This window comes from Podarcis gaigeae, assembly GCF_964106915.1.
Source record: "Podarcis gaigeae genome assembly, chromosome: 9".
NCBI lineage: Eukaryota > Metazoa > Chordata > Lepidosauria > Squamata > Lacertidae > Podarcis > Podarcis gaigeae.
The window spans coordinates 31,606,823-31,631,595 of NC_139685.1; the positions used below are offsets into that span (position 1 = coordinate 31,606,823).

The 24,773-nt window shown below is 40.2% G+C and overlaps 1 long non-coding RNA gene across 1 annotated transcript in view; it reads left to right on the forward strand.

Moving 5' to 3' along the window:
- Positions 1 to 823: 823 nt before the first annotated feature.
- The window catches only part of LOC310852595, a 42,248-nt gene continuing 18,298 nt past the window's right edge, over positions 824 to 24,773 (forward strand). The window contains exon 1 of the long non-coding RNA XR_014568302.1: positions 824 to 904. This is a non-coding gene — a long non-coding RNA (uncharacterized lncRNA). The remainder of the gene's footprint in view (positions 905 to 24,773) is intronic.

A 24,773-nucleotide genomic window follows, 5' to 3' on the forward strand; every position in this document is an offset into this window, starting at 1 on the left:
TGACTTTAAGATAACCCCTACATTTAAATAGTTGGAAAGGGTTGCTGTCATCGGTGTTTCTTTTTTCATTTTTGACAGATTAAGTTCCTTTTGTCAATCTTGAAATAAATTTCCATGTTCCTATCATTCTTGTAAAAACCTATTTTTGTGAGTAATTTAGTTGAAATTATATTGCACTGTAATAGAAATTATTGACTTAATAAGAAATTAACTACAATTCTGAGATCTGGAGAGAAAGCTTAAACAACAGTAAAGGCTCTACCTATGTTTTTCTAAAACACCACAATATTCAGGCATATCAATATTACTGCTGAGCCCAAACCACATGCCTAAGAAGCTGTGACATTTTGAAATATGAATGTGCTAGTGTCCCAGACTCGTAGCTTCAAGTTTATTGTTTTATACCTCTCTTTACAAACTTCCTTAGTTGTGGGTGTAAATTGTTTGTGGTCAAGCCCATTAAATATCTTCGTGGCCCATGGCAGTAGAAATGAAAATTATGTATCTTTGCTAACCACACCAGAGATAAATGAAAAGCTAAAAAAAATGGGGTCAGTGCCACAGTTTGCTGAATATGAAATTGTGGAGGTAACGACCATTCGGAATGTTATTTTGGAATTGACTGACAGAACATGCCTGCATGAAGGGTCTCAAGAACAGTATGTGCTCTTACCCCTGTCACTTCAGGACAGCTCAAGTCAAAGTGTGAGGCCATCAGTGAGATGCATGCTGGTATGTGATTTTATTTTGGCACATAGATGTTTATAGGGAAATGGAAAAGTACATCTAGCAGTTGACTGTGAATGACACTGTCAACCAGTGAAGCAACAGCTTGGTGAGGTGGCTGTTATGAGGCCATGGGGACTAAGATGAGAAGCTATTTTTAATTATGTTGAATTAACAGGTAAGTTTCTGCTTTTTCTTTGCCCCCAAAATACATGGAATATCTATTTTGCTAGAAGTGACTAGTGAATGGTCTTTGACCACTTAATGGTTGAGTAGTATAGAAGCAAAGGAGGCTCTACAGATCTGGTTATTGGTCTGTGTTAGCTATTCTGCTCTTTTCTAAGAAGAAATAGTGTTATGCATGTATGTAGATTTATTACAAAGATAATTATTAAAAGTAATAGATTGTTTCCAAACTTCATCCTACTCAGACTAGATTCATTGGAACTTATGGACCTCAGTTACTTATATCCATTACTTTCAATGGGTCTAGAAGTAGCTTTGGATACAACCTAATGTATAGAATTATGTAGTTACACAAATAAACAGCTTCAGTCTATTCTTTAAATGGAATTTACCAAAAGCTACAAATCCATTCTAAGGAAGTGTTAAGCATCTGCGATGGCAACATCTCCATCAACAATAAAAAAGACAAATCTCTTTCTCCTTTAGTCAATGTGAAATGTCCTGGAAGGTTGATAATGCTTTTTACCCCAAAGTGTCTTTGATGACTTACAAAATGAGTGCAAGAGTCATTGAAAAGAAAGGAAGAGGACAGATGGCTGAAAAGTGTAGTCCAAATCTAGCATTCTCCATCACTGAAAATCCGCAGAACTGGTAAAACTGCTGAGTGGTTTTATAATTCATAATTCTAATAGAGGAACCCAAGCACCTTCAGACACTACATTGGTATATTGTGCAACTTGTGTTCCTCCAAGTAAGATCTTTTTAAAGGCTTATATATATGACAGCAACAATGACAAATGAGAATACTAATGCACAAGGTCCAATTATTTCATACTGATTTCTTGATAATAATAATAATAATAATAATAATAATAATAATAATAATAATTTATTAATACCCCGCCCATCTGGCTGAGTTTCCCCAGCCACTCTGGGCGGCTCCCAATCAGTGTTAAAAACAGTACAGAGCTTTGGAACAATCAAGAGCTTTGTGATGCCTTAAAGACCAACAGCTATGGCTGCAACCTTTCGCAGGGAAAAAGTCTACTTCACCAGGTGCATTACTGAGTAAAAATGTTCAGGATAAGAATATTAACCTGTTCAAGCCTTGCCCACCCTAACTAGGATAAAGCAGGCCTTTGCCTTGAAATTTTGTAGCTTTGGTTGTGGCTAGAAAGTAAATGTGTTATTTATGTATTAGCTATTATGCCTAGATATGACGAGTTCTGCAGCAGAGCTGATAACATGATGATGTGGTTTCTCTCCACTGCTGAAACACAATAACTTTTAGTGTGCAAAAAAAAAGACCTTTAAAAGAAAATCTAAACTGAAAAAACTAAGCACTTCAAATGGAATGTACTTGGGCTAATAATATTTGGGTTGGGTTAATAATATATGGAGTATTGTTCTATCAGAATGCCTCACATACCATCGGCGACTAATCAAGGGCATCTCCAAAAAAGAGACCTTTGATACAATATGGTCTCCATTTTCCCTCTTCTATTGAAGAAGAACAGGAAATTTTAATGTTATCATCATCATCATCACAGAGGTGTCTGTGAAGGAGATATATTCATTGAAAATGTTAGCTTTTCTTCCTTTTCTTTTCAAGAAAGGAAACTACCTGTTTGTTAAGTCTGGCACCGGAGGTCCTTCTCTAAATATTCCTGCTGCTTTGTAGGCTTTCTTAATAATAATTACTACTATTTATAAGCCGCCATGTGACTGGGTTGCCCGGAGACCCACGTTTTAGATTTTTTTTTTAAAAAAAGATTCTCCAGGATTTTAACTGCTTTTCTATCTAATGCTTTTTGTATTTTTACTGTTGATATGATAATTGCTTTTGTTTGTGATGTTTTTGATCTGTTTTATATTTGTTTTATGGTTCTCTTTTGTAGGCTATCTTGAAAATTTAGAATAAGGGGGAAATTTTTTTTATTGGAATGTACTCTCTCTGTGTGTTTCCTACTTCTTTTCAGGCCAGAATTTTTAATCCTTGGAGTTCAGGATGGAAAAGTTTTGCTTTCCCCACAATGGCTGGAGCATCTCATTGCCTGTCAATACACATATTTATTGTTTTGCTAAGTTAGTTCAATTTGCTCCAGGAAGCCACTTTGCTCTTTTGATTTCAGGCCACGACTTGACAGCGCCCATCAAGTAACCCAGCTAATTACCAAGTTAAAGCATAGCCAGGAAATGTACTGCTCTTAATTGTTAAAATCCAAATAGTGTCCTCATGCTCAGAAAAGGATTTGGATTCAGCAAATGCCTTTGCTAACAGAAGGGGAGGGCAGGAGATTTGGGCCAATTTGCAATTCCCCCTGCAGCCCCTTCCATACCACCTTGTGTAGGGTGCTCCAAACTGTCTGGAGCCAGTTTTCAGGAACTCCTGGTGGTTGGAGGGAAAGTGAAATCAGCTAGAGGTGCTTCTCCTCATCTTCCATAAGCAGAAGCACCTGCTGAGTCAAAAGGGCACCAGAGGCTTCTATTCAATTTATACAAAAGACACGGAGCAAAGTCCTTGTTTCTTGGCCTACCATTCAGACAGTCAGCTGGAGGTGGTATTGGAATCACATTGTGGAGGAACTTTGTGAGTACTTCCTCTCTACCATGGAGATAGCGTCCGTTATGATCTTTGTCATGTGTACTATTTCTTCCCCGAAGAAGAAAAAGAAGAGCAGGCTCTCGTCTACTCTTGCTCACACGGAGGTCTCTGTCCATACTGCGGGAATATCATTAAAAGATATAAAGATATAAAAACTGATAATTTTATATGACAAATGTAGAAAGGTATGGCTGTAGTGCCAAAGGCTGTAAAGTTAAAATGGACATATGCAGGAAATGTGACAATAGACAATTCAGTCCGATGGAATAAATTGTAAAGTCTCCATATGTTAATATGGAGACTCTATAATATCAAAAGACCAAGGGGACCACAACCGGTTCTTGGTGGATAATCCAAAACTAACAGCAGGGCTTGTGTTGATACAAGAAGCAAATGAGAAAATTATGGAGAGAACATAAAGAGGTGCATATGGAAAGATGGATGTGAGAAGATCTCAGAATTTCGTTGCTGCTATGTCAGGAACGTATTTGTGATTGGTTGAAATAATCTCTTCACATGAGTCAGGAGCTATGTTTCAAATATGTAACCAAAGTTCACATACGTTAGACGTATTTGTTTCATGTACACACTGATTTCCTCATTTTACACAGTTTACATTTCCTATTGCCAGTTTTTTAATCCCTTCCATCCCTCTGCTGTTTTTTGGGTTGGACATGGGCTGAATGTAAGTGACCCTATATTTCATTTCAGTCAAGGATGTGATGATAAATAGCACACTTTGTGCTGCATAGGTGCATGTGATGAATCATACAGATATTGCTAAAAGCCTTCAGCACTCTCCCTGGTACCTTTCTTAGCATCTGTGCAATGCCAGATATGTAGGAATGAATGGAACAACCTAATCATCTGAAATGCTTTTTGAAATGTGCTAGCAAGATGGATCTAGATGGATTTTACATCAGAGATCATATTTATCCATTCCTCTGCTACTTGGTGGTATTACCAGTGAGGTGATCTATTAATGTTACAAGGAGAAATTTTCGTGATGGGGGTCAGGTGGTTGAAAATGAATTTAGCTTATTTTTCCCCACTCCTCACTCTGTTCCAGCTAGTTGATTTTCTCGGCTCTCTGATTTCTTGCTGCACTGAGAAAAACCCTCTGAAAAGTGCAATTAAAGATTTTCTGAATCAGTGGCTGTTACTTACAAATACAAAAAATAATTTAAAAAGCCCCATACCAAAGTTTGATTTGAGATAATATTTCCCATCCCTTCTTATTTTCACAAAACTGCTTTAACCGTAGCTGTATTATAATAAGTCATCTCACTTATAGGCCAGATCATAAATTTGTTTCCAACATCTTTATGGCCTTCGAAAAAGCAGAGATGAATTGAGCACTGTGGGGCTGACTTAATTGGCTGAAACGCTTTTAAAATGTGATGTGGTGTGATTTAATCAGACTGTGGCACTAATGGAGTTAAGCACTCTGTCCACTAGGAAATGATATGATCTTTCAGAGTTCTAAGTGCCTGTTTATGGCTCTGTTGAAGGTGCTCTTTTGTAACTCCTGTATTCTAACCCATTGCCCGGGGTTAGAGGGTTTTTATTTTATTTTTAAAAAGCAGTTATGTACTACAAAATGTAGAGTGCCTAGGTCCTTAAGTTGGACTTCATGAAATGTATTCTTTAAAAAAAACCAATCAATTATGCAATAAATTAAAAAATCAGATGAACGTTCTAAAACATCTGATAGCAAGTGGACAAATCTCCCCTTTCCTCGACAGCAGCACATCTGCACTCATGCCCACATTTCAGAACTATCTGCAAATAATCTCATTTTCTATTAAATCAGCATTAGCTTGACCAAATTACAGTGCTTGAACAGTCTTAATGGAAAGCGCTTTAGGAATTCTCTGGCCTTATTTCACATTGAGAATATGAAAAAAGAACCCTGCATTTTCCTAAAATGGAAGTCCCTGTGGGTATCATCCAGTGATGTCATATTGCACAACAGACTTCTGCTTGCACACACAGGATTTTCCCTTCCTCTTCTCCCCCTGTAGCCCTCTCCCATGCCCCCAAATCTTCTCCAGGCAGTTGAGGTACCCTCTGCAGCAAATTGAGGGGTGCAGGAGTAAAGAAAAGTAGAAGGAGAAGTTTAATCTCCACCCCAGTTGCCATCACCCTAGCCTTCAAATGCATAAAACAATGAGTTTACCTCAATGGAAAACTCAAAACAAAATGGGAAACTTGCCTCTGTATTTTACAGTTAGACAGCCCTCAGTGATTGCTTGTTGCTTCAGTAAGTCAATCTAGTTGAACCTGGATATAAAAATCCCTGGTGTTGTAGTTGATTTAAGAATCTCAGATTCCAAACCCAAGTCAATTATGTGGGGTTTTGTGTGTGTGTGTGTGAAAGAGAGAGAGAGAAAGAGATACTTAAGGCATTCTAAATACCGCAAAATTCTGAGGGATAACTGATACAATGTGATAACTGAAAGATGTCTGCTTCTTTTTGGCTTCCTAGTATGGTCACCAAATTCTGTTCCATCATGGTGAGATTGATGCCTTCAGGCAAGAGGAAAGCTAAGGGCCAATGGTATCAGATCAACCAGACTGCAGAGTCTGCAATGTCAATGACATAGTTAGAATACCACCCTATTTCTTCAGCTATATTTCCAGGCTTCTGTTTTGCCAGGTACTGTATGTGCCTCAATTCCCAGATAAGCTATAGATTATGTGGAATCAACAAATTTGTATGATTGGTTAATCTTTAAAGCCTGATGCTAACATTAGAACTACTACATACAGAATAAGACTCTAGTGTGACATATGGATATATATTAACAATAATAGGAATTCATATGATATACAAATATGCTAGTCAAGGAGCTCCTTATATGAGAAAATAGTATATACATGGCTTCATTTCATTTTCTTACTTTGACAACAAAAGCAAATTTAAGTCTTCATATATTGCAAATTGAAACGAACAGCTGCTCAGTTTCTTCATAAACTTTAATATGGTTGCTATAAAACCTAATTGTGATGTTTAATAAGTACCTTTACTGGTAAATTCTAATTAATCTGAGATAGAGGGAGGAAATAGAAGTCATTTTTAAAAAAACGGACTTCCTTTCCTATCCACTTCTAATCTGAATATAACCTAATGAGGCAAATTTAGTTCGATATTTAGCCTAGCCATTCTTCTCTGGCAGCTAAAGAAACAACAGTTGTTGGTTTTTTTTACAGCCATTATACATGTAGTATAGCATTGCTAAGGCTATTGATTTGGTCAATAACCATTTATTCACATCTAAACTAAGTATAATTGGGTGGGCACAAGATAAACTGTAACACAGTAGTTACCTACAAAACAAAAAAAATTCCTTCCAGTAGCACCTTAAAGACCAACTAAGTTAGTTCTTGGTATGAGCTTTCATGTGCATGCACACTTCTTCAGATACACTGAAACAGAAGTTTCCAGACCCTTCTATATAGTGAGAAGGTGGGGAGGGGTATTACTCAGAAGGGTGGTGGTATCTGAAGAAGTGTGCATGCACACGAAAGCTCATACCAAGAACTAACTTAGTTGGTCTTTAAGGTGCTACTGGAAGGAATTTTTTTTGTTTTGACTATGGCAGACCAACACGGCTACCTATCTGTAACAGTAGTTACCTAGTTAGGCACAGGAAAAGCCGAGAATGAGAACAGAAGCTGGTCCCTTCATGTACCATGTACCATGTACTTCCACTAAAGTGTTTCTGAGGATTTCAGTGAACCACTTAGTAGTAGTAGTAGTAATAGTTTAACAAATCAAAGCTCATGTTTTAACAGTGTTTATTTTCTTTGTCTCTGGCATCATCATCAAAATCAGCATTGTATTATAAAATCATAGGTCCTAAGACCATTAGTACATTTTTAAAGGAAATATGAGTACAGTGAACTAGCAGTTTATTATAAAATCGTGGGTCCCAGCTGCAAGTCTTGTTGGCTAGTTTGATAACCCAGTTCTGGTCAAAACTGGGCCAACCACGAGAGTCAGAAAGCAAACTAATCAAATGCAGAAACAAATACAAATGTTCTTGACTTTTTTTCAACCTTTCCATGGCCCACTTGAAGGGAGCTCATGAACCACAATTTAAGCATCTGGCTGAGTCCATAGAAAGAGAGAGCTAATTAGTACATCCAGGTAGATTTTTTATTATTCTTCTTTTCTCAGCCAATATACATACACAGAAGATTCATTGCTGGGCCTACCATTAGGCAGTGTGAAGCAGCCATACCAGGCAGCAAATGCTAGGAGATAGGGAGCCAGCAGGGTTGGAAGTGGCTATTTTGGCACCCAGGACCAACAACATGAAATGCATCCCATAGTCAACCATGTATGTAGTGGCATAAAAAATTAACAACAGTTGTAATGACATGATAAAAAACCCCAAACATATTTATTTAAATTACATTGTAACATTACATTATTACGTGCAATCGCATGTAAAGGAGAAACATTTTTAAAAATCATAATTATTCTATCAGTAACTTTACACATTATATTTTTTCATGCAGTCCCTTACCAATAGTGTCACCTAATACATTATTAGAATGAATACATTTTATTTTTGTAAATAACATATATAGGTCTATTACAGTATGGAAACGTTTAACATTAATCATGATTTGACACCCCCTTGAATCAGGTGCCCTGGGCACAGGACACCACCCTAGTTGCATCCCTTGGGAGTGGCAGGGAAGTGTTGGAAGACAGAGTTGTATGTTCCATGTGACCTGCCCTACACTCCACAAAGCTAGTTAGTGCCCTCAGTTACATGGGTCCTGGCTTCCATCTCAGAAGCAATGTCAGAGGCTCCTACGTGTGTGTAAAAAAGAAAGCTTTAATCAATGCTTCCAGTGATTTTGGTCAGACTAAGAGCACAGATAGCAAATGGTGCAACTAAGAGGTGAAGAATGATATCAGTGGGTCCAAAAAGAGACTAAAGTTGTGAAGTTGCCTCAACAACTGGTCGTGTCCCTCCCATCAGCTTCGGATGGAAGACGTGGTACACTCAAAAGAGCTCTCTCTTTCCCCATGAGATTGGTGTGCTTGGAGGTGTGTGCTAGCTGTCCAGCCTCCTCCAGCTGTCCAGTCTCCCCTCCTGGCAGATTGACATCTTCTCCTGTTGCTAGGGAATCTTCTGCTCTGTGCAAGCAGCTTGACGGAGCCACTCATGCTTCCTCCCTTCCCTGGCTTCTAAATGCAGCAGAGTAGGGCTAACATCCTTCCTCTCACCCCACTCCCTGCCAGTGGAGTGCTCTGTGCTCTCTTCTGACTCATCTGACAGTAACAGTCCCTTCCAGCCCTAAACCAGTTGGAACTGAAGGACTCACAGCACTGTCCTGTCCCCAATGTTGAAGTAAGGTTCAATTACCAGTCTGAGCAGCTCCTGTATGTAGAACTGGGCAAGTAATGGGAGGTTGGACGAGCACTCGTATCTGGTCCTTTGCCTCAAGCAATGAAATATATTGGGCTGGCTCCAGCAGACTCCTCTATGTAAGAGGACTGGATCACATCAGTCTGCTGGCAAGGATGCATATTGCCCTAGCGCTTTCTAGATGAAGGACTCAAATCTTGTTTTCTGCTACTAGCTTTAATCAGATCAGTATGGTACATAAGCTATGCAAGGGCCACTGCTATAGCAGGCACATAGAATGTCTAACCAAGCTGAGATGTGGATCCAACCTGGACTCTTGTTATAAAGGAGTGGAGTGGGGATGGCTTCATTGCAGATCTTCCCACCTCTCACCTTCATCTGACCAGTCCTTCCAGGATGATTCCTCAGACTCATGACACATATGTTTCGAGTGCATCCCCAAACCCTTCCAACATACAGGGATGGATTCAATTAACTTGTCCTGCTAGCAGAAGCCAGGGCAAGGATAGTCACCTGCTCTATGGGGCTATTCCCTTCCTCTCTTCCCCCTGATCTCCTTAGTACTACATTGAATTCCGCCAACAGAAAATTAGAACACCAGGGAAAATCTAGCCTAGACTGCTTCCCTGACAATGCTAGTTTTAAATGTGCAGGGGCAGTGTGCGTGTGCATGTGCATGCTGGGAATTCATTCAAAGAAACAGCTCCTCGTCTGCAGTTTAAATGCTGTGGTAGGAACTACACAGTGAGAATCTGCTGATTGTAAATAGAATATCATGCCCTTCTAAATGGATGGCAGGTCTATGTGGATATTTAAGAGAGGCATTATTTATATCTGACCTTGCATGCTTATCAATTAATGTCTTATTGATACTACAGCCAAAATTGATCCCTGCCTCCAGTTGCGGATTCTCTTGATGAAAGGAGGAAGAAAAACAAGCAGGTTTCAGTGTGTTGCTCTGCCCTCAGGAAAGGTTTTCTTGAAATATCTGGCATGAAATACATTACTCTTAAACCCAGTAAAGATTTTGCTGTGATCTTTGTGAACTCAGAAAAGACCTTTCACTCTGCAAGGGATATTGGCTTGGAATATATTGGGTATGCAGAGCACTTACTTGTGCATCAAATTTTTACTTCTATGAAGTTTGGTAGTGGAATCAGGCTTTCTGCTGGATGAGGCAAAGGTCTCAGTTGCACTCAGTTGGTGCAGGAGAATCAGAGTTGCTGGAGGGAAAGAGGCAGTCAGGCCTGGAGTAAGAAGGCAAATTGAGCAGCAACAACCCTGAGTCATTACTGAGAGTTACAAGAACAGAGCTGGCCTGTTGCCCAGGCAAGAGTTAAAAGGTCACATAGAAGAATTTGGGCTTCCCTTATACAACAATGTTTAAGGTTTTTTTTTAAAAAAACAAAACACATAAACAAATACTTGTTTAAATGTACATAGTAATCATAGGGAAAAATTGCAACTTTTAAAGATCTGAAAAGGAACTGATTTTTAATGCTCAAAAATGGGTGCACAGATTTTTGCCCTCTAGGGTCATATGTAGTGGTGGGTGTATGGTTGAAGACCCTCCAGGTGTCCCTATATTTGCCAGGGACAGTTCTGGATTTACAGAAGCCAGTTTCTGATTTGCTCCCAGAATGTTCTGCTTCTCCTTAGGATGGACCTATGGAGAGATGTTGAAGGGTATGGAGTTATGTGAGCTCTGAGTCAAGGAGATAAGTAACTATACAACCTTTAGACATCTATATAAGGAAGTTTTTAAAAAAATGTTTAATGTTTTATTATGTTTTTATATGTGTTGGAAGCCACCCAGAGTAGTTGGGACAACCCAGTCAGATGGGTGGGGTATTATTATCATTATTTTCATTGGAGAAATGTTGGAGGGTATGTGGTTGAGGACTACATGTCAGTGGTTGTGGTCAGTGATGGTCAAGGCCATGAACACGCACATATTCAGCAAACACACATGCATTTCACTAGGATTACTGGTCTGCACAACCTTGTAATCATGATACTTGACAAATCACTGTCCGCATGCTACTAATAGCAATCTTATCTAAAGTAGGATTGATGAGGCATAGAAGTTCTAACTTTTCCCATGGCTGTGACCCAGTAAAGAACACTGGCCCTTCTCAGTTAACAGCTGGGCAGCAGGAAAAGGAGTAGCTCTGTGGGGCTAGATGAGCTGCACAAAGATTGGCCAAGAGAGGCTAAAATATCCCTTTGCCTAATTATTATTATTATTTATAAAATTTATCTACCACACCTCATCCGCGGATCACGGAGTGGTTTACAATATAAAGACACAAAAATACACAGTAACCAACAAAAACAATTATGCCCCAAAGACCACAAATGATGTTCGGATGAGTTAGTGTTCCCTGGTGCTCTTTGGCCCCATGTTCAAGTCAAATAGTCATGCTGCTGACTGCAGGTATCACCTGACAGCTTGGTCTTTGTAAGCTTTTATTCAATGGCACCTTACCTCTTTGTTTCCAAACAACAATTCTTCATTTTCTTTCCAAGGGGGAAAAACACTTGCATGAAATGTGAGATTGTCATTGTATGAGTGAGTAGTAAGACTGGCCCAATTTATCATTTTTCCCTGTACGCATTAATGTCAACTTTTCCATACCATATTTGCATGGCAAGATATGAGAATGAAAAAGAACACCGAAAGTTACCATAGCAGATGAAAACATTTAAAAAAACCCAAATATTCATTCTGTTATTAGTTCTGCCACCATGAGGCACGTTCACTAAAAGTACTAATTAAGGAAGCCGGGGTGATTGAAGCATGAATGCCACTGTATTCTTCTAGGTTCCATATTCAACATGGATCTTTTCCCACTGGTACAATTGCCACAAGCTTTTCACATGTCTGATTCTGTCCAGGTCACTACGCATCAGGGGGTATAAATAATCAGTACCTGTTGTACAAGTTAGGTAGAAAAATAGTAGCTTAGATGCTCATCCAAGTGTAGATTTATGCCAGGATTTCGTTCCTCTTGATGGATGCATGTTTTGATAGGCATTCTGATGTGAATTAAAACACACATTCTCTGACATAGCAAGCACAACTAGTCATGCATAACTCCATATACCTGTTGCACATGCATAGACAAAGCCTGATGGAAAGAAGCAAAACAGTATTAAATTATAGCCGACATTTTCCAGAGTGTTCTATGCAATGTATTTCCCTCATCCAGTTTTCCATGTGCTCAGTTATCACGGAAAAGCAGGACATTGGATTGAAAATGTTAGATAGCAATCAGCAGTTTTACACATACATACCAAAGGTTAACCACTATAGTTCAGAACCCCTCCCTCCTGCAGCAGAAAACATGAGGTAGAGGGAAAGGTAGAGGGAAAGGATATCCAACATATCAGATTTTCAATGAATATTTGGCATAATTATTCTGTCTGAGACTTTAGCACTGAATGAGGGAGTAGAGGTCTTTCTTTCTTTCTTTCTTTCTTTCTTTCTTTCTTTCTTTCTTTCTTTCTTTCTTTCTTTCTTTCTTTCTTTCTCATATCTTGCCTTCCAAGGTGTGATATTTATAGGTACCATGCAGGTTGAACAACCTCAATGATTTTTTTGATGACACAGTCAACCTAGAACCATTTCAATATGAGCTTTGAATGTTAGCATGGTGATGTGAATAACACAGACAGAGTCTACAGAGAAAAGAAACTGACAATGCTTTACTGAGGGAAACTGAACAAGACAGTATAAAATATTAGCAGAAATAAACACTGGGGAGTTTGTCTTTCTTATAGGACTTGTTGAAAGCATGGAGTCAACAACATAGCCCATGAGAGTTCAAGATACCTCAGCAAGGTTCATGTCACGCTGGCTGGTTGCTAGGCAACATCTTCATCTCCCTCTTAGCTGACTGACAATAGAATTAACCCTTAAATTATTAACAGAATGATCCCTGCTTTTGCTCTTGCAACACTGACTTAGGCAGTGTTAATGGCCCAGATTATAAATGTTTCCATAGATGTGAAACATCTCTGTGTTTATTCTGTTAGGTCCTTCAGCAGCTTTTAGATATTGTCCATTCCATTCTGCTTGGGTTGTCCCAAGTGATAGTGACCCATTGATTTAAATATGGCTTTATCTGCCCATGTTCAGAATGAAGTCATTGAGTTATATGAAGTCATATTCATCAATAGCTAGGAGCAATAATTTTACTACAACTTCCCTAAGAAGGTCAAATGACTAACTCTGCCCTTGTGGCATTCCAGAAAGGCTCCAATATCTTCCAATTTTGGAGGACTTCCAGGGCTGACTTGATGTGTGTGTGGATGGGCATCTCTGAATCACTAGTTTTGCTGCTGAAAGTATTCTGGTTTTGATTGTTCATTGTCTATCTTAACTACATTGTTTTATTGCATTTTATGTAAGTTATCTTTAATAACCAATAGTGAGCAATTGCTGTTGTTTTTTGTGATATGTATAATGCAATAAAACATTGCAGTTTTACCACAACATTATTGTGCTTCTACGCTTCTCTTGGCAGACATGAGGTGCTCATCTAGCTTTTAACTGCTCCTGCCTTTCACAGCCTTGCCTTTCTAACTGCAGACTGAGACAATATAGTTATGGCAACGATGTGGAACTCTTGGACACATAAGAACTACCCTCATACACAAGCTTTCTGTTGCCAAGCAACTCTACACAAGCCTTGACATTTATCTCTTGTCGAACAGAGCAACTTGTGTGTTTTTTTGCTTAAACCTCAGCTAATTGCATTATCAGAATCTGAATAAAATTTATTGAAGGAGTATTGATGAGCCTTAGATCCATGACAACACGTAGATGGTGGAAAAACCCAGCAATGTGTGCTTGCACTACATGCCAAAGAAAAGTTACTACGTTAGCCAGTTTCTTAAATACATTGGAAATACTGGTCAAAAGGTAAATTTAAATTATGCTTCTGCATAGTTCTGAACAAATCCCACCAGAAAATGCTTTCACCAGGTTTCTTTTACCAGGGTGGCATTGGCCAGTGATCAAGAGCTGAGCCATGAAAGTGAGAGGTGAAAATGAGTTTATTTTATTTATTTATTAAATTTTATATCCTGCCCTTCCTCCCAAAGAATTCCACCACCCCATGAGTCCCTACAGCTCTGCCTTGGTCTCCAGAGCTGTTGGAGGCTGGTTCTGGCTCATCCATTTTGCTTCTTGTGCCATTAACTCTACCTCCAGAGTAACAGAAACCATGTGCAGTTCCACTTCTTCAGCTGTGGGGTTGTTACCCTGTCTGTCCCGCCCACCTCTGAGGAGGCAGGTCAAGGAGACACCAACACAGAGATGGGAATGGTGAACCCATCTGGGAGAAGTGCTAAGTTGCTTGCCCAGTATAAGAACTGCAACCGCCTGCTGTGATGAGTTGTGCACATCCATTTCCTTTATAACAGGGTTGCAGGGTTTCAGTATACCTAAAGGAGCATCTCCACCCCCATTGTTCAGCCCGGCCACTGAGGTCCAGCACTGAGGGCCTTCTGGCAGTTCCTTTCCTGCGAGAAGTGAGGTTACAGGGAACCAGGGAAAGAGCCTTCTCGGTAGTGGTGTCTGCCCTGTGGAACACCCTCTCATCAGATGTCAAGGAAATAAACAACTATCTGACATTTAGAAGACATCTGAAGGCAGCCCTGTTTAGGGAAGCTTTTAATGTTTGATGTTTTATTGTGTTTTTAATATTCTGTTGGAAGCTGCCCAGAGTGGCTGGGGAGGCCCGGCCTGATGGGAGGGGTATTATTATTATTATTAATTTCAACATATTTGCTTGCATGGACATACATAGCACCTGCTGTGCCTTTGAACTATGTTTTGCCTATATATTGCTCTGATCCGAGCATTTAAAGATTTTGGCAGAAACTGCAACCTGAATTTGAGTTCTCCATTGAGTTACAGCCCAGACACACAGAGCATCTCTTCACACAGTGAAATTGCAGGCTCACGGCTGCATGGGTATAAGAAACTCAGGCTAAAATGATTTTCTGCAACAACCTCCCCCTCTCTCCCTAACTACCTTAAACTACTGTTTGTGGTACCCTGAAAAGTGGGAAATATTTTCCTTTCCTAACATTCTTCTAACTGAATAATAAATACCTAGACAATCATCTATCACTCACTGAATCTAGAAAGAACTGTACAAAGGCAGCCTTTAGTGGGTAAAATGAAAGAAAAACTGAAAACTCCACCTTTCATAATTATATTTATGTAGCACTAAGGAGCTTCCATAGTACTTCTGCACTTATAAAAAATAGGACTGTGGCACTGCATTCACATTGATTTTCCTCAACAGCAACAAAAAGATAAATAATGTTTTAATGTTCAACGGTAACTCAAAATGATAAGCAACTCCGTTGTCTGTGAGAGTCACAGCATAAAACATTGCATGTATTCAGTTTATAGATTCCTTGAGGAAATGGTGTCTGCAAATAGATCACAGTGAACTAGAATGGAAGGTTTTCAAATACACGCTTAAAAACACAATTTACTCCCCTGGGTGCCAAAACATAATTAACTAACAGTCCAATCCTACAAAAGTTGACTGGAAAGGAGGGGGGGTTCCTCCCTAACAAGTGTGGTTATGGTTGCAGCCTTCAGTGCATAAATGTCCCATTGCATCACAATCCTTGTTACAAGAGAAAACACCTCTCCTGTAAGGAGCGCCACACTACAATTTAGATCTTCTGGGAAAACCCTGCTCAGAGTCTCCATCATACAAAACATAAGATCTGTATGTGATATATATGTAGGTAGATGTTAAATAATGTGTGTATTATATAATCTTTTTGCTAGGTGACCATGGACATGGTCATATCTGAATGTAATCAAGAATTTCCTGTTGGTTTCTGGTTCTTATTAAAGATAGACAGCTAAAGTTCTTCTCTAGCTTCCTTCAGTGACAATGTGTTAGGAGAGAGGTTTTCAGCCTTTTTGAGTCTACAGCTCCCTTGACCAACTACATTATTTCTGTGGTTCTCTAGTGAGGAAACAAACTCTGAGTCTCAGGAGCTCAGTTATGTTGCCCCTTGCCTGCCAAGCCATCAGTAACCTCACCCATTTTGGGACACCCTCACTTGTGGAAGGTTCCTTCAGCATCCTCTTCCCTCCCCTCTCCTTGGGAGTCATCACCCACTTTCTTACTCCAAGGTGACCCCAGCTCCTGGCAACCAGCATTCCCTGGCTGGCCCAGAGGTACCAGTCACCTGGAGACCTTGTAACTAGGACCACTTCAACAAACAGCTGCAAAGCCTCTAGAGGCAGAGACACAAGAGGGAGGAAAGGATGGAGGGGTGGAGGCTGGTTTCACTTGCAACACCCCTGACCACCATTCAGGTCATCCCAGGGTACCATGGTACACTGGTTGAAAACCACTGTGTTAGGGGATGGAGGAAGGCCTTCTTTTGTTGTAACCTCATAATTATGAGGGTCTTTGCTGAAGACTTTCCATGCAAGCCAAATATGTTAGATATTTTGTGTTTCATCTTTCTTCTTTGTTGTGAATGAGGAGACAGAACTAAAAGCTCACAACAGTTCAATAAGTATTCAGGAAAGTAACGTGTTTGTACTGAATGCAAGTGGAGCTTGTAGAAGAATCTGGGGAGAAAAATATATAGCAGAGTTTTGGCAGAGATGCTAAAGAAAATTAGTGCTAACACTATTAGCTGAAGGAGTAAATGCTGATTGCCCTGTGTTGTAAAGGTTACACTTTTGTAAATTCTGGCTGTTAGGCATTGGAATATGGTTGTGTGTTGGAGGGCAGGGTGTGGCCATTGCCTACCCCTCCATTTTATGGGTGTTCTGGTAAAGGAATCCGGCAGTCGTGGATCCTGTCTGATGCCCTTGCTGGTGGCTAGGGCCATGGCACGACCCCCGGTGACATCAGGGGGATCTTTCAGTTGTATTTGCATCAACAGGCTCCTTCCACTGGTGGTTAACACTTGATAGACTCACCCTTCCCTGTGGGGCTGGAGTCATGCTCTGTTGTTTTATCCAATGCCTAAGCCAATACCCCTCACATGCTGTAATCAATAAAGTTGTGGCCTTTTTTAGCCCATTAACCTAATATACTGTGTCCATGTGTCTTTCTTATCCTCAAGCGAGTGGCAGGTCCTTGAATCACAAAGAAAATTAGTGCTAACACTATTAACTGAAGGAGTAAATGCTGATTACCCTGTGTTGTAAAGGTTACACTTTTGTATATTCCAGGGGTGGGAGACTTGCACCCCAGTACAGACCTTGTCTTAATTTCATGAGGGTGAAAAGGAGGTGAAAAATAGCTAGAGGACAGCAGAAAAACAGAGAAAAGGGTGGCACAGAGCAAAAACTAATGGGTCGGCAGGAGAGGTGGATGGAATGGTTTCAGTCCCACTGTCAGCATGCAGTTGTTAAGAGAATAAAGGTTAATCAGCATAAGCTGGGAGTAAGTTTCCATCAAACTCAATAGGGCTTAATTCTGAGAGTATACTATATGTATAGGATTCCACTTTAAGTCACCTATTTGTTTGACTTAATTTAAGAAAATGTATCTATAGTTTTAATCTGATCCACATGTACTATTTGCCCATTTTAACCTACTTTTCTACATTGGGCAAAAAAAGCTATCTAAATCTCATTAATATATCAGCATATGCATTCAGTTCTAGCTGAGTAGGTTAATCTTGTAATAGATAATGCTTATACAGCAGCTGTAGTGATTGCAAAAAAGCTATAACAAATTACATTAAAGGTGTTGCAGAAATAAAGTAGGGACTTTTTATTATATGTACAAGAAGAAAGTGTCATATAATATCTCATTTTGACTAGTGGCCTGGCCTTTAGCAGAATATAAATATTATTGATATTGATGTTGCACCATGAATCACCTCTCGTTGCTCTGGCTCCAGCAGTAGAACCTTTACTGTACATAGAAGGAAAAAACCCAACCATTATTTATTACTAAAAGCTAAATCTTTGATAAATTCTTAAGAGGAATATGAGCTCACACTTCAGTTTCTTATCCTCTCACAAGATCATACACCTTCCCACCTTCAAGGCTAATACCATTAAAATAATAATAATCTTACTGCACCATTCAGGCACCAGTTCTTGCTTTCATCTACACTCCTATCATGGTAACACCTGAAGCAGGTTGTTTCACTGTTGCATAGCAGGGCCACTCCTAGTTTCATAATCACAAGCACAATTCAGGAGAGCTGCATCTGTCTCTTTCATTTGTTGTATTTTCTTTTTGATGATCAAAATAAGCACAAGGAGCAATGCCATTCATGTAACAACTGATAGCTGAAATATCACAAGCATCACTGCAAACATGCATAGCTGGTGTGGTCATTATAAACTTTTGGTATATTATTTGAAATAGCACAAAGCATAATAGGACAGACTTTCCTTACTTATGCAGCATGCTGTTGTAATAATGCTAACTCGTGCAATCCTACATCCCAGCAGCTATGCATAGTTTTAGGCTTGTGATGTTCAAATATATATCATTTTAAAAGTTTCTTTACAGTACTCTATTTGTTCAAGTTCAAGTTATTAACCTTGCCCTTCAGTATTGTTCTGCTTTGTGCATGCCTGTATACCTTGGAAATGCAGCTTTGTGCTCAATATGCATATCCAAATAGTAGCTGATTTTGCAAAGCATTTGATGATGATGCCTGCTATATAGAAGATCTCTGAGCTGTGTTTTTTTCCAAGGGGTTTCTCCTTTTTTTTTTGTCTTGGTAAACAAAATGATTCTGCAATGGTGAAAACAACTGAGGAGGTGTGTGTTCATGAGCTAGTGGAACATTTGGTGTGTTCCATGTGGAAGGAAAAAAGACAGCCTCAGTCTACAATCAGTAAAAAGCCACTTCTTCAGACCAGTCACTGTGACATCCCATTTAACAATATGTGACTACTCAAGAAGTATTTGAGAGCAAGCAGTTTATGGATTGCAGTCTAAGTACAATAGATACTGAGGAATAAGGAGGAGAAAGATTGTGAAAGAGAAATCAACAATTTAATGGGAGTAGATGAAAGGGGCAAATAGTTAATAATGCTGTTGAAGACAGTCTATTTCCTTGTGAGACAGTTCTATTGCTGGTGCTGGATGAAATCTGGGAAGACCCTTCCCATTTTCATTTGTTCCAAATTGTATAGTAGTACACCATTTCATCTTTACCAATGCCCACTGAGCTATATTTATTAAATGTCCCTAATACTGCACACAGAATGACACCACTATATTCATACATTTATGTGATTAACATGGAAATATTTTATTATAATTATCTGAGCCACCTAAAGCCTAATGGAGCCCTCACAGTCTTAGGCAGGTTAGTGTGAAATTTAATTTGCACTAATCTGCTAGGCTGATGGGTGTATTATAAATCAATGTGCAATGAAGGAAGGTAATGCAGCTTAAACAAAAAAGGCTAGAAGTAAACAGACCTTGAATAGTATTTTCATAAAGGGATGACTAAAAGGGTGACTTCCAATTACGGATAGAGCAGTGAGTGACCTAATTTTTCCATGCATCCAGGTGAGGTGAGAAGTCTGCTACATGTTTAATATGTTTCAAAATGAAGGAAAACATTCATTGGAATAAGGAGCCAAGTGATATGCTTTCAACTTGCCAAGCACATCCTATTCAATTTAGGACAAAACACCTACATGCATGTCTACCCAGAAGTAAGACCCACAGAGTTCAATAGGACTTATACCCAGGTAAGAGTGTAAAGGATTGTAATCTTAGGCTGCACTCCTGTAGTCACCTAGAATTAATCCTTATCAAAGTCCCAGAAGTGGGACTTACTTCTGAGTAGACATGCATAGAGCTGTGCTGTTAATCACTTAATCATTTTGGGTTTCCATTCCTCAATTGGTAGATACCTGCTTCAATGGAAATTTGGTTTTTATAAATACAGAACTTTATTTTAAATATTTAGACCCATTTCCAGTGTCTAATGATAAAATAAAAACATCAGTTTAACAACAAATAATTAACAACAATAAAAAAATGAAATCTGCAGATTAAAACTGGAACAATGCATAACACAGAAATGGTACACTTGAGAACAGAAAAATTTTGGTGCATTAGCATAGAATCGGTTGAAATCCTGATTGAATAAAATGGTTTTTGTGAGCTCAGGCTGCTGGGAAAGAGGGATAGAAAACAATACAAACAACATAAACAATATATTGTGATCAAAATGACCACAACTTTATTGAATACAGATGTCAATAGGTTTTGCTATAGGCGTTGGGTATACATATTGAGGGGGACGCAGGTGGCGCTGTGGGTTAAAGCCTCAGCGCCTAGGACTTGCCGATCAAAAGGTCGGCGGTTCGAATCCCTGCGGCGGGGTGCGCTCCCAGCGCCTGCCAACCTAGCAGTTCGAAAGCACCTCTGGGTGCAAGTAGATAAATAGGGACCGCTTACCAGCGGGAAGGTAAACGGCGTTTCCGTGTGCGGCTCTGGCTCGCCAGAGCAGCGATGTCACACTGGCCATGTGACCCGGAAGTGTCTCCGGACAGCGCTGGCCCCTGGCCTCTTGAGTGAGATGGGCGCACAACCCCAGAGTCTGTCAAGACTGGCCCGTACGGGCAGGGGTACCTTTACCTTTACCTTTATACATATTGAATGAGTGGGTTGCTGACTGCTCACTTCCTCAGGGTCTATCCTGGATTAAGGATCCTCATATGATGCACATCATATACAGGTAATCCGTCTGGGATGCCATTTTGGGCGTTCTATGGCCCATTGGCTCCTTTTTGGGCACACAAACAGAATGCATTCCTCTGTATCCCTTTACATTTTCACAGGCATTCCCCACCTCTCCTCTGACTATGAGAACACTAGAGTAGGAAATCAGATGCTGATCTCAGTTCTTAGGAAGGTTCATATGGCAGAAGGTAGTACTTCAAGAACCTCATTCCAAAGCTATCTTGGTATTTAAGGGTTAAAAGTTAAAATGATCACTTTGAGTGTGGTATCCCAGAACTCAACCTAGACAGGATGCCCAAATTGATGGTACCAGAAATGATTATATTGTCAATTGTTGAGATGTATAGGAGAAGTATAATAGATTGTGCTCCTTGCACAGGCCATCCATCTGGGTGACCAGGTTGGTTTCAATTTCAAACACAGGTCAGAAGTTTGATTGAAATGAATCTAGATTAGAGAAGGAAAACCTATAGCTTTCTAGATGTTGTTGGACTACAACCTGCGCCATCTCTCACCACTTGTGAATTGGAGATGATGGGAATTTAAGTCCAATAACATCCAAAGGGCCACAGGTCCCCTCCCCATGTGATCTAGATAATCCATGTCATTGAGGAGCCAGTACACACCTCAAAACCTTGCCCTCACAAGGCAGGCTTGCAACTGGATGCACAGCTGCCTCCGTCAAGGGAGCTTCAAAAGCTCCACCTAAAGAAGTCTTCGCTATCTGCTGGATCTATCTTGGCGGATAATATATGGCAAGGGAAGTTTGACTGAAGTCAATAAAGGGGCCTGGGTCTACTTTAGGCCTCAAATAAGCTCACTTGTGGTACCCAGCCTACCAGGATGGGTGCCTCTTTTGTGCACATTTATTAGGCTTCCATAAGGTACTAAGCTTCCATGATGCAGGAGCACTGGGGAGAGATTTACAGAGGGCTAGAATGAGATTTAAAGACGTGGCCTGTAGGGCATATACTGCCTGCCTCTGCTTTAAGCATTTTATTTATACTTTCTCTCCCCACCCCATTACCTGGGGTGTGCTGTGTGTGCGCCATATTTACAATGCCTAATAAAAGGCTGCTGCAGCAGGTAGCCTGGTCTTCAAGGTGCTCCAGTGGTGTAAGACTCATGATTGAAAGGCACTTTACAAGCCACAGATGAAAGGAACAATAGAACAGCCAAGTGCACTTATTAATAATTTATTTAAAAATCATACCTTTGATGGACAAGGCATTGTATGTGGGTTGTGCACAACTGACAGTATTGACATTATTGTAATTTTCAATTGGTTTTAAAAGACCAGGGGGCGGGGTGATGGTGTGGGAAACGTAATAGTCCAAGGGAGAAAATACATTGGGATAATTGTTAATAGAATTGATTTATAGCTGTACTTCACTGTGTAGGTTCTTAAGACTCGCTGCAACTTCCCTTTTGTTTGGACTGATGAATAATTAATACCCAAAGCTTCTTATATTTCTTTACGGCTAACCTTTTGACCAGTGTGTTAGCTAAGCATTATGTTAGATTACTGATAGAGCTTGGAGGAATAATGATAGCAATCGTGATTGCAGCTATTGTTCGTATCATAGGGGTGGGTGGGTTATGAGGTTAGAAGCACTGGACTGGCTTTTTTAAAGGAATACCTTTGTAGGAAAAGAAATCAAGGTAAATGTCTTGGTTGGTTTTTTTTAAAGTTGCCTAGCCTCCTTTCTTCCTTTCCAAAAAAACAGAACCGGTCATTTTTCAGGGGTGGGGTGCGGATGATTTGGAGTGGACTTTGAAGAAGACAGACACCATGACCCTGGGGTTCAGCAATAGCTAGCACACCAAGTTATAGACTGTGGTTCCTGGCTTTAAGCCTGATTCTAGTGCTCACTGAACCACATACCATAAGACCAGGCCTCATCAAACTGGATCCAGGGCTGTCACACACACCTTTCCCTAGATCCGAGGACCCCACATTATGAAAGGCAGAAAGCCATGAAACACAGAAGTGCCAGTCTCTACTTTTCCACAAGGGAGTGGAGTCTAAGAGATATGGCATTGAGGTAGATGGAGCCTGTGTACACGCCATACATTAAAAGTGAAGTGGGTTATATGATTTAAATGTATGCAGTCAAGGGCTCAAAAGGAAAAAGTTCATTTCCAGTTCTTGTCGAAAAAAGTTAGGGTACTCTCTAGGAGCTCTCTGTGGTGCTGATTAGCAACCAGTCCATCTTGCAGCAGCCTTGTCTTGTGGGCTATTCTGGGTGTGTGTATATTCCAGAACAAGAAAAATCCCATCACTACTTATCACCTGTAAGAAATGGTACCAGGATTTAGTTGCATACAGACAATGTGGAGGGGCACCTAGTAACTAGCCCCTCCACATTGTCCGAAAAGTTAATGTAGTAGGCAGTTTTGCTGGCTCATTCTGGCCCATTTTGCCGAAGCATACAGCCTTCCACTATGCCCATTCATCCAGTTTGGGGAGATGCTTTTCCAGCTGCTCATAATCCCCTTTTGTTTTTAGAACCCTGAACAATTTGATGTTCTCAGCAAACTCGCCTCACTCCTGGATAATTTACAAACAAATTAAAAAGCACCAATCCGAGCACACAGACGTGGTGTACGTCCATGTCTGCTTTCTCCCTTAGGTGTTATGGCTCACAGAATTTTGATTTATGAGCATATTATTACTACTTTGTGGGCCTTAATACAGATGTTCTCTCCCCCTGACATTTGTTCATGCACTTGGGAGTTGTTTTAAAGTGAAGGTGTCTGATCCTATTATAGTTGGTCAATCTCTCTCATAACATTTTCCTTACTGTCTGTTTATTTTTTATATTCTCATAAAGCAATGGCCCTTGTTTCCCTCAGTGGTTTCTGCTCAACTGCAGAGATATATTTAGAATTTACACTTTTCTATCATGCCAGATAAGATCAATGACCCATTACCCAGCAAAGATGAGATGAAGCAACTGGATCAAACTGAAGACTGAACTTTCCAAAAGAGACCCAATCCATCTTATTTCTGCTTTATGGATACTACTGAAAACAAAACAGTCCCATCCAGAGATGGTTGCATGCAGAAAGGTCTGGGTTCTGCCTAATCAGTGTTGTGCAAATGGAGATTGTGTTGGCATTTGATTGAAACATGTGTTATAAAAACAGCAGGGGAATCTGCTTGTGGAAGCAGCTTCTATATGCAGATTTTCCTTGCTGGGCTGTGGCTCATCCTTTTAATCCTGCAGGCCAAAATTCTATATTCCAAGAAGCTCCCCCAAACCTCTCACCCTTGGGAGGTGAGACTTGTGTCAACTAGGGCTAGGTTCTTTTCTGTTCTGGCACCTACCCTATGGAATGCCTTGTCGAGTAAGGGCTATCAGACCTCGTCACTATGATGCTTCAGGTACTTATTGGCAATTATTTTTTAGTTTTTTAAAAAGAGCTATGATTAATTGTATGGTGTATGGGGTGTTAGGGGAGGGACCTAGTGGGGGACATTTTATGCTCCTTCTGGGGTAGTTTGCTCACCTTTGGACCCCACCCTGCACTCAGCTCTCACCTGTAGCTCCTAGAAGCTGTCAACATGCGACAGCAGCCACACCTCAGGAATTGGCTTCAACTGGTTGGCTAAACCAGGTGAAGGTAGTGGATGGGTCTCAAACCCTCAGTGACTTAGGGACTTCCCCTGCTATGAAAGACAAGCTCTGGTGGATTGAGCAAATGAGACCAATAGTGGTCAAGAAGGTGGCTACTGCACATGCTGTAGAGGGAAGTGTGGGCAGATGGTGCCTGGGAAGGGAGCCCATCTAAGAGAAGGAAAACTCTGATCCTAAACCTCTGCTGCCTTTCAGGATATCTCTGGGAGAAGAAAGGGCTAAGGAGTAAATTCTACGCAAACCTGGAGTGGAGTCTCTAAGATGATTGGATGGCATCTTGTACACCTCCTTCCAGCAACTCCTGCAGCCAGGTTGGTGCCAAATGTATTGCTCTGCTTTCCTTTGGGCTCTTGTCAGGTGGGCAGCCCTGGATCTTCATACTGCACTGGAAGTTTGAAAATTTAGTTTGAAAATTATGACAAAATATTGGAGTGGATTTGGCACCAAACTAGGGTAACGTAAGTCTGTTTCCTATGTTTTTTTTTGTGTGTGT